Here is a 10,013-nt window from a genome sequence, read left to right on the forward strand (position 1 = left end):
AAATATGGTACCCAATTAAAGATACCAAAATAGGATAATCAATGAAATAATAATTCCAACAAGCCAGATGTTTCCCTTTTTTTCCTAGTCTTATAAAACCATGGCCCTACAACTCATACAGACAGTTCAAGAAACCACTCTCAACAAATAAGTCTGTCAACAAATACTTGGACTATTAGCAGAGTTATTATTGTGCTTTTCCTCCTTTTTTTGTTTTTTTTTAGTTAGTTGTTGGCAAATTGTTTGGCTCAGAGCATCATGTCTCCACCAAAACCATGGGGTGTGGTACCCATCAGTCCTATCACTGCTCTGCTTCACAACCACTGACAACACTACTCCACATCCTAATCAGTGTCTTAAAGGGATGTCATTAGAAGCCCTGTAATAGACAGAAGGGAAATCATGTGCTCATAGCTGGGGAGACAACATGAATGTATGCATTCATTAGAAAACAATAAAGTACTTGATTTTGTAACATAACTAATAGATATATATATCTATTATATACTGATATATATAACACTGATATATATATATTATATACTGATATCTATAACACTGATATATATAACAGTGTTAAGAAAATGAAGTGACTAATATAAGAAGATGTTTCTTAGGATGCAGAAAGGGTGGCAACTCACAAGCAAAAATACAAGATGCGGGCCGCTCCTCACTGCATCCAGTGAATCAGCAAGTGAGTGGGAGAGGACACCTGGTGGCAGGAAGTGCTGGGGATCATGGAGATCTCCCATTGAGCAAAGAGTGGGGAAAAGGGAGTTTACTCCTAATGGAGCAGGAGTTCCTCCAGGCTTAACAGGGAGGAAAGAAGGAGGAAGAACGCCTGTGGGCTAGACTGAGTCTTCGGGAGCAGGGATAAGAGGCTTATGCCAGAAAGAGCGAGCATGGAGTACAAAGGACAGAATATTGGAGAGGAAGATCCCAGGCTCATGTGTTAGAGTCATAAAGGAAGAAGAAACCCTCGGATTTTCGTAAGTTTCTCATGTAGTTGAAGAATTCAAATCTCATGGAGTTGGAGATGGGTTATAGTGAGGATGGGAATAATGAGGGAATATAGTAGGGGGAGACAGTTTCAAGATAGCTTTCAAGGCTCAGAGTGTGAGAAGTGAGTTTAGACTCCACAGAAGTCTAAATGAAACGTCTGTGGAAGGCTGGATCTGTTGCACACCAATATACAGTGCTGTGTCTGTATACAACCACTGAATGAAACCTTCCTTGTTTTAATGGAAGTTTTATGGCTCCTTTAATGGCCAGTAGGTGTGGTTAGCTGCTAAAAGAATTATCTCACTTTGGTAAAGCCTATTTATTCAACAGCCTCAGCTATCAGGAACAAAAACATAAACTAGAAACAAACAAAATGCTTCTAAGGAAGCATAATTAATGTCACAAAGTCCATGCACTAAATCTCATGCCTTTTACTCATAAGAGAGGATTTATTTCATACTTGGAGTTTTTTTATCTAGTTTTCCAGACCACCAAGAGTAAAGCTTCTGGGTCCAGGAACATTACCAGAAGCACAAAGTCATAGCCAATGGCTTCACTGTGCAGGAATAAAGACAAAAACTTCTAAAGCCAGAGACAAGATTCAAAAGTACAGCACACTGGGGTCATTTGGTATAGAACAGTGTTTCCCAATGGCATCGTTTCAGATATGTTTGAAATAAACAGTTCATGGTCAGATAAGTTTTCAAACCACCTCATACTCTATCCCTACTTTCAGGATTTCACGATGTACTAAGCATACTAAAAACCCTAAAAATCTTACAGACTTATATCTTCCAACATGTTTAACCACACAACCCTCTTTACTAACTGCACCACTCCACGGAACACATTTTGGGAAATGTTTGGTATAGAAGCAACCTAACTGGGCCCATGGCTCTGTCCCAGAGAGTGTAGATATTCACCATTATCACCATAAAGCATTATGAAAGGGTCAGAGTATGTTCATTTTTCTGAATTTTTAAAAATTTCCCCCCAAAAAAGCTACAAAAAATACAGAGTGAGAAATATTTTTATGGTTAAAATGAAGTGTTGGACCCTTAAAGAAATAAACTTAAGGTATTTGAAAATTTCACTAACGCATTTCCCAATAAGGCCAAACAAGTTCCACATTTCTACAGTTTATCTAATTTGTGGTTGAAAATCAGAAACACCAGAGGTGTTGGGGTCTGGGAGGGGGAGTAATCATGTAACTCAGAGAAATTATTGCTTATAATGATGTAAACATTGAAGAGTAAGATTTTTTTAAATAAAGTTTTATTAGAAGGCAACTAGAAATAGATTTAAAAGATACATGTGGTTTTATATGCCAGAATTTCATTTCATATCATTAGATATGTAGTTTTGTTCATAATACATAAATTTCTTGCACAGTAACTAATAAAAATATTTAGAAAATACTTTCTGCAAATCAAGAAAATTGTATTTTGAGTATTAAGTAAAACATAAAAACCAATAAAGACAAGTTAAATTTTTTAGGCTGGCTCTACCATTCAGTTTGGCTGATATGAAAATAACATTAATTAAGCATCTATATTGTGTCATTTAAGTCACATGACAACACTTTAAGGTATCTGTTGTTGATAGATGTTAAATAATTTATTTCAGCTCTTTCCATTGTCAACCTAAATAATAAACAGAGAAAGGTTCTCTAAAAGAAAATGTTTACTTGGGAATAGAGCATTGCAATGGGAAACATGTGCCACAGTAAATTGTTTGAATTCAGGGAGAAAAGAAAGATAAGGATTCTTAAAGGAAGAAATGAGGATTACATAATTGTTTTGATATAATTATCTTTAGCTGCAAAGATCAGTTACAATGGTGACAACAGCCCGAGATTAGAAAGGCAGTTGCTGGACAGGACGTCCTTTACAGAAGTATTTTTTGTGTAAGATTTTGATGGACTTTGTGCAAAGTTGTGTTTTTAGCAGAGTCTCGAGTGATAGTTTTGTTATTGGGTGTACAGACATAAGAACCCTCTCCTCGTGGCCTTTTCCATCTCTATTTGTCAGAGGGTTTTTAAACTCTACTCACTCCAGTTTGATTCTGACAACTTTCACACCATTATACGATGCTGATTCTCTGGAGCGAATTTTGCTGATAACATTATACTCATCACATTTTCTAATTTATCTATTTATTTGTAAAATATGTATCAAATGCCCACCATGTACAAAATATTGTGTCAAGCAATGGAAATAATATTTTAGGGAACATAACTAAGTTCTTGACTTTACACAACCTAGTCCTGAAAATAAGACATACCCAAATTACACAAAGTAGGAAATGAAGGAGAAAGAGAGCCAAGAAAGAGCTGAATATCAAACATTTAATAGCCCCAGTCTGTATTTTAAGAGTAAGCTCCTTACCAAAACAGAGACCAGCTACAAAGAGCCCCCTAAAAATGTGGGGTCGATTTTCATGGCAAAAGTAAAGGAATTATTCTTTTCATGGCAAAAGTAACAGCAATAGAGTGTGTGTCTTGTTGGGAAACTGCCCTGCAAATCAAGGTAGGAACTGCATTTGTTGGAGATCTCACTTGACAATGTTTGATAAGAAGAAAGCAGGCATTCTAAAATCAGAGCAGATAAATAGTAAATTTCTTCGGAATTACTATTTATTAGGTTTCATACTCAAGTTTCCATACAAATAATTCAGTCTTCCATGGATTTTATTCTATCTTGCCATGTCTCTTTTGAGCCTAAGTTCATAAGAAATTCAAGCTACAGTGCATGTGTGCCCAAATTAACGCAGAATAAAAATTCTTGCATTTTGGGTTGTAAAGGGTTTTTTTTTAATACTACAGTAAAACCCATTAAAACTTCAAATTTTCTCACATTTACAAAGAACAATGTAAATTTTTCATGTGAACTCTAAGAATTGAAGGCCTAGACTTCAGACTTTTTATTGGAAACTTTTTTAAATGACTTGGCATAGAGTCAATGTAGTATTGATTATGCAGTATACTCAGCCCTAATATATCCCAATATTTAATGAGAGTACTCTATCAGATTAAAATTCTGAAGTGGAAATTCATTCCAGGTAGTTCATGTGAAGCACAATTATAATTAAGATTCTTATTCTTTCTCATAATGCTTGGCCATCAGGGTTGGACACCATGAAGCCTTGCCCTTATATTAATAGCTCTAATTTGGTTGCTTTATTTATTAGTATTCCCTCATACCAAGAGCCATAGGCATTCAAAGCGCAGGATATTCACGTACTAATATATATCTAACATACAAAATATATATGTACTGGTCCTTTAAATGTTTGCCGCTTAAAGTGTGAGTTTAAGTCAACCAAAAATCATATGCCCTGTCCCTAATATCATTTCCCTTTTGGAATCTAAAAAGATCAATGCTGTGCTTCTTATTAGGTAGTCCCACCAACCCTGTGGCCAACCCTTCTCGGAGGCTAGTTTTCAAGCTTAACATCTTGGATAATGAAAATATACAGAATTCCTAGAGGAAATACAGCATTGTGTGGAAAACTTCTGCAGTATAAACATGCATAATTTATCCATTTAACAAAACATTTACCAGAAGGAAATCCAAGATAAATTCAGGAAGGAACATGGGAGTAAATCCAGAAACCAAGTGTGTTTTACAATAAATTGATGAGATGTAACTGCAAAGTTCTACTTTTTGTTGGATTGCAAATATTATTTTTATTAACCCTCAATCTTTTCATGTTTAAATCATGAAAACGGGCAATTAAACACTTTGTGGCACAGAAGATGTCAAATGGAATTAAAATAAGGAGGGGTATCTTCTGGAAATAACATAAAGGTTATAGTAAAATGTTCTTTCATATTTTCGAATCAGCTAAAGCTAGAAACCCATTAATTACAAATTCATGGAGCATAAAATGTTTAGAATAGCTTTCTCTTTCCTATACTGTTTTCTTGTTAATTTAATTTCAACTTAATAAGCTACTCATTTATTTCTCATTTTTCATTAGGTTGTCATTTCCTCAGAATTGCACACATTTTATTTGACTCAATGATAGTGTGTTTATATAAAACATATGTATGTAGCCAAATGTGGCAACACATTTTAAATTTTCATTAACTTAGCATTTATTTTTCAAATTATCTTTTGCATTTATATTATGTGTATATTTAAAATTATATGTGTAAATGTAAATCATATGCATCTATTTTTCAAAACATCATTGAATTTATACCTTTCAATTAATATTGCACAATACCAGCCTTTATTTCCTCAGCCTATTCTATTCACACACACAAAAGAGCCACAAAACCCCACTAGCCAAAATATTGTGATTCTTCTGAACTTTAATTGAAAAAGCTCTGCACAAATGCAGTAACATAATTGTTTGATTGCCTGTCTGGACTACCCAAGACATAGCCAGATAGCTAAATTCATGCTAACAAATACGGTGTAAATTCTTTTTGCTCTTCCATTCTAAGAATCAAAGGAGAAGTTTCTCTAGAATTGAGATTCTATCTTCTTCAATTCATTCTGTCAGTATCTTTCCCTGAAACAGGCCTAACGTAATGCTCCATATCAAGAAATAGCTCAATTACTACTAAAAAGTGAATTCATTGATGAATCTAAAACATTAGTTACAACCTTACAACATTCAAAAAGTCAAATCATGTCAAAATACAAAATCTGACAACTGTAACGTAAATTCTCACCCAACCACTAGCTGTGTGATATTAGCTATTTCATGTAATCTCTCTGATTCTCACATTTTCATCTGTCAAAAAATTAGTGTTAGCTAAGCAAGAGGAAAATAGTTCCTTACTCTAAGATTTCCTCCTTTTGCTGTTGTGGCTTAATTAAAATTGTATTTCTTAAATTCAAGAAATTAATAGTGAAGGAATATTAATAATAGTAGCTAACATTCATCCATTGATTGTTTATAGTGTGCCAGGCCCTGTCCTAAGCACTTGATATATATTAACTCATTTAATCTTTAATAAACTTTTAAAAATAACTCTTTCAGAACCCTTCTGGTATTTTGAAGTCATTCCCAGGCACTCCATAGTTTTGATCTCTTAAACAGCCCTCTAGAAGTTTACCATAGCTCTCATCTAGACCCAAAACATTTCTGGGAACTAGAATTACAGAGAGAGTCATGGTGTTTATTTGACTCAGTGATGACTGGTATTTGGCTTATTCTCTCCTGGGATATGAGCTCTATTTATGTGTTTTCAATGATCTAACTCATTTTTACTTACAAAGTATGAAAACTAAAAGCTGGGATCTGAAGCTAAATTAAAAGCTAAGTTATAAAAGGGGTCTCGCTGGCCCTCAATCAGACACCACTCTGTGCTTCTCAACATCTTGAAGCCTTCTTTATTAGAAACAAATTTGAGCCTGGAATTAATCCAGCTATTTCCTTTCCCTGTGTTTTCCTCTATGCTGCAGAAAAATAATGTTACTTGGTGCCACTAGAAAATATTTGATTCTCTTGGATTTCAGGTTGCCTTTATGAACACTGTACTTTGGTCCCTCTTTAGGATGACTTTTCCCCAGTCTCCTCCTGCCTGGGACTCTTAGGAACCCCAGATGTCCTGTATCCTCCCCTCAGTGCATTGGTACATGAGAATCTCTGCATTTTACTTCTGCCAGCTTTCTACCATCCTCTGGCAGGAAGAACTGGATGCTGTTTCACATTCCCCTACCTCACTTAAGACAGGTTTTTCTAGACAACCAGTTCAACAACAAACACTATCTTTCAGTTCCGCCCTTCACTTCCAAAGCTATAACCTGATTTTGCTCCCCTCCTTAGATTTTCTTTCTTTCACAATACTCCCTTTTAAACTTATTTTCTGACAAAACTCTCAGCATTGCATCTGGTTAATACCACACTGCAGTAAAACCTAACCTCTGTTGCTAATGATGGTACCCTGACTCCCTTCCTGAACTCTACGTTCTTATTTCCAAATATATGATCAACAGTTCTCTTGCATGTGTTGCTGGTACCACAAACTCCATTGTCTTCCTATGTAAGTTTGCTATTCCTAAAGGTTTCCATTTCAGTTAATGGTGTCATAATCTGATTCATATTTGTTTCTTATACCCTTTTCTGATCAGGTACATTCTACCTACTAAGTTTCCTTCTTAATAATTTATTTTCCTCTCAATTCTCCTGGCATTGAGAATTCTCTCAGTTCTCTCTGGCCCTAGCAGACAGTCTTAGTCTTTCTACTTTCAAGAGAGAGAGAGCTGACATATGGCCACAACAACCCAATTAAGCCAGAGTCGAAACTATAATAATAAGAGATTCAGCATCTCTGTAGGTTTTAATTTAGGACTAAATATTATTTCCACTAATATTTTTAGAATAAGTTAAATTAAACCTGATAGAAATCTGGATCGTAATCACAGCTTTGCAACCACTGTAAAGAAAAGAATTATGTTAGGAGGTGGTATAACAATAATTTTTAAAAGAAAAATGTTCATTATTTTATCATGGCCAATGAAATGTCAGTTCAAATCACTTGATGTGTCTGTAATCTTATTATTTCAGTAAAGTAATGAGGTAAATAATAAGAAAGAATATTCTTTCAGTATCAGGTGGTTCAGCCCTAGCCCTTTCCCTGGCTGTGTGACCCCAGAGAAGTTCCTTGGTCTCTCTGAGGCATAAGTCTTTCATTTATAAAAAGACGGGATTAGCCTAGACCAGCAGTTCTCACACTGTGTTTTCATGAGCACTATGGGGGTTGGAAGGTATTGGCAAGCAAGCTGGTCTCTGTGCAATCCCCTTCCAACTCACACCTATTCCCCTTACTCTCTCCCCCTCCCTCTTTCCAGAAAAATTCTGTTTAAATGTTTTACATATTGAGCTAGCTCTCTTCCTTTTGAAGAAAATATTATTTGAACTAACCCCTTCCTTAAAAAAAAAAGCCCCTCCACATTAGCTTATTTTTATGGTTGCTTCCTATGCTAAAGCCTAGGGATCTAAATTACAGGTTTGGTTTTTGTGGGGTTTTTTTAAATTCTTACAAAAATGATTATATATATGGACCATTTTAAAACTCTTGTCCCTGCATGTAATGCTGTAGAATTTATCAGAAATAGCCAATTTTTCACATACTGAGGGCTGGAAGAGATGGATGAGACAAGATAAGGACTTGTGATCCATCGCTAAGCACTTTTGCCAGGTGTACCAGGAAACTCCTGTTACATATGCTTCGGAGAAAAAAACAGCTTCCTTGGAAGTTTCACCTCTTCTCTTTGCCCCCCTCTGAGCTGTCCTTGCACTTTATTTCCCTCTTTAGATGTAAATTCAATTCAGCATGCATCTGTTGAGTGCCTACTCTATGTAAGGCATTTTCTATGTTAGTTTTATTTAGGCCAACAGCTTATTTCCCCTCCTGAATGGCCTCACCTCTTTGATGTGAGCCTCCCTGCTTCATCTCCTTCCTATTTCTATGCCTAGAACAATGCTTTGGGAATTCAACACACAACAGACATTTTTGAATAAAAAAGTGAAAAAGTAATCATATTGGGAGTGGACTAATCTTCTTTGAAGATCTTTCAATAAAAGTATGATTCAAAATTAACATCTATGATTAATTTGCTAAGTTTTATAACACTTATGCCCTTAATGCTTACATTATTTTTTTTAACATTGGTATTTTGTCAGGTTTGATGAAGAGCAACATCATACCATTCATGGCCTATAAATCTTAGATAATTTTTCATCCTTGAAACTCTAACATATTTCAATTTTGAACAATTCCCTGAAAATTCTGAGTTTTGGGTTCTTTGCAATTATAGGTTAGAGTCTGTGGATACAGAAATCTGAGCACTTACAAAGTTATTATTAAGTTTTGACATTAAATAACTCCATTATTAGAGTTAAATTTTAATTTTACAATTAAGGTAGTCCTTTTGGTCAAATGGAAGGCATTAAGGTAGTCAGTATTTCCCTCAAAACTACAGTGGAATAAACATATATGTCGTGCAAGTTCACTACTTTTCCCAATGTCAGAAACATTAAGAGTAGAAAGAGAATGCACCACATGCTGTGTTCTCTACTCCTCATTACCAACTGAGCAGAAATAACATGAAATGTAACCTCATTATCTGATTTTTACTATAATTTAGAGCAACAATTTTGAGCTGTGTAACACAGCCAAAGTTCCACTCATCTACTGTTTTCTGCACTGAAACAGCCAAGGCCAGCTTTCATAGGCATTTATTAAATGTTATTAAGGAATACATATATAATTTCTTTAATTAAAAGCAAATTTATAATTACATGGTTTTCCATTTTGTTTCCTAGTATTTTCCTTATTGGTAGATGTACTATGGTTTTAAAGTGCAATATTTCAGAATCTTCTTTATCACATCATTAGTCAACCAATTTTAGGAATTAGTGATAAAATATCAGATGCTTTTCATCTAAGTTTTAAAGGTTATATAGTATTGCTAGAGATTTAATACTGTTTTAAATTTGGAAAAGCTAAAAGTAGTAAAATATTTTAATTTTTAAGTGATTGGCTATTTGAAATATTAATCATATTGTAAGAAAGTAAAGAAAAGAGTAAGTAAAATAACAAAGGCAATGTGTGCCCCAAATAAGTATCAGTCCATTGAAAACTGAGAAAGTCAAACAATTAACTGGCTCTATTACCTATACTTTGCTAAGCAGTCAACTTAACTGACTCTTCTGAATGAACTAAGTCTCAGACTGCAAGGAAAGCAATTACATAACTGTCAATCATTTAGTTGCAAAGATTTATTTCAATAAGATTGTGTTTTATTTTGCCCCATGGTAGTAAAGGCTTATGGGACCTGCTTCTCTCTGTTACTACTAGTAAAAATCATTCCAATCAAGACAATCTGCAATTTAATGGCGAGAAAAGCAAAGAGCCATAAGCACTCACTTAAGAGAAGAATATATGTTTCATGACATAAATATCAAATAATAGCCAGCTGGGATCTTGAAATTATAACCTTGGGCTAATTATGTTTAAAACTAATTTTGATTATTTATATTGATGATTC

General features: G+C 34.6%; 1 protein-coding gene across 4 annotated transcripts in view; it reads left to right on the forward strand.

Annotated features, from left to right (window-relative positions):
• The window catches only part of LRRC7 (leucine rich repeat containing 7), a 510,593-nt gene that overhangs the window by 475,359 nt on the left and 25,221 nt on the right, over positions 1 to 10,013 (forward strand). The gene's annotated exons all lie outside the window — the stretch shown is intronic.

This window comes from Microcebus murinus, chromosome 2 (assembly GCF_040939455.1).
Source record: "Microcebus murinus isolate Inina chromosome 2, M.murinus_Inina_mat1.0, whole genome shotgun sequence".
Classification (NCBI taxonomy): domain Eukaryota; kingdom Metazoa; phylum Chordata; class Mammalia; order Primates; family Cheirogaleidae; genus Microcebus; species Microcebus murinus.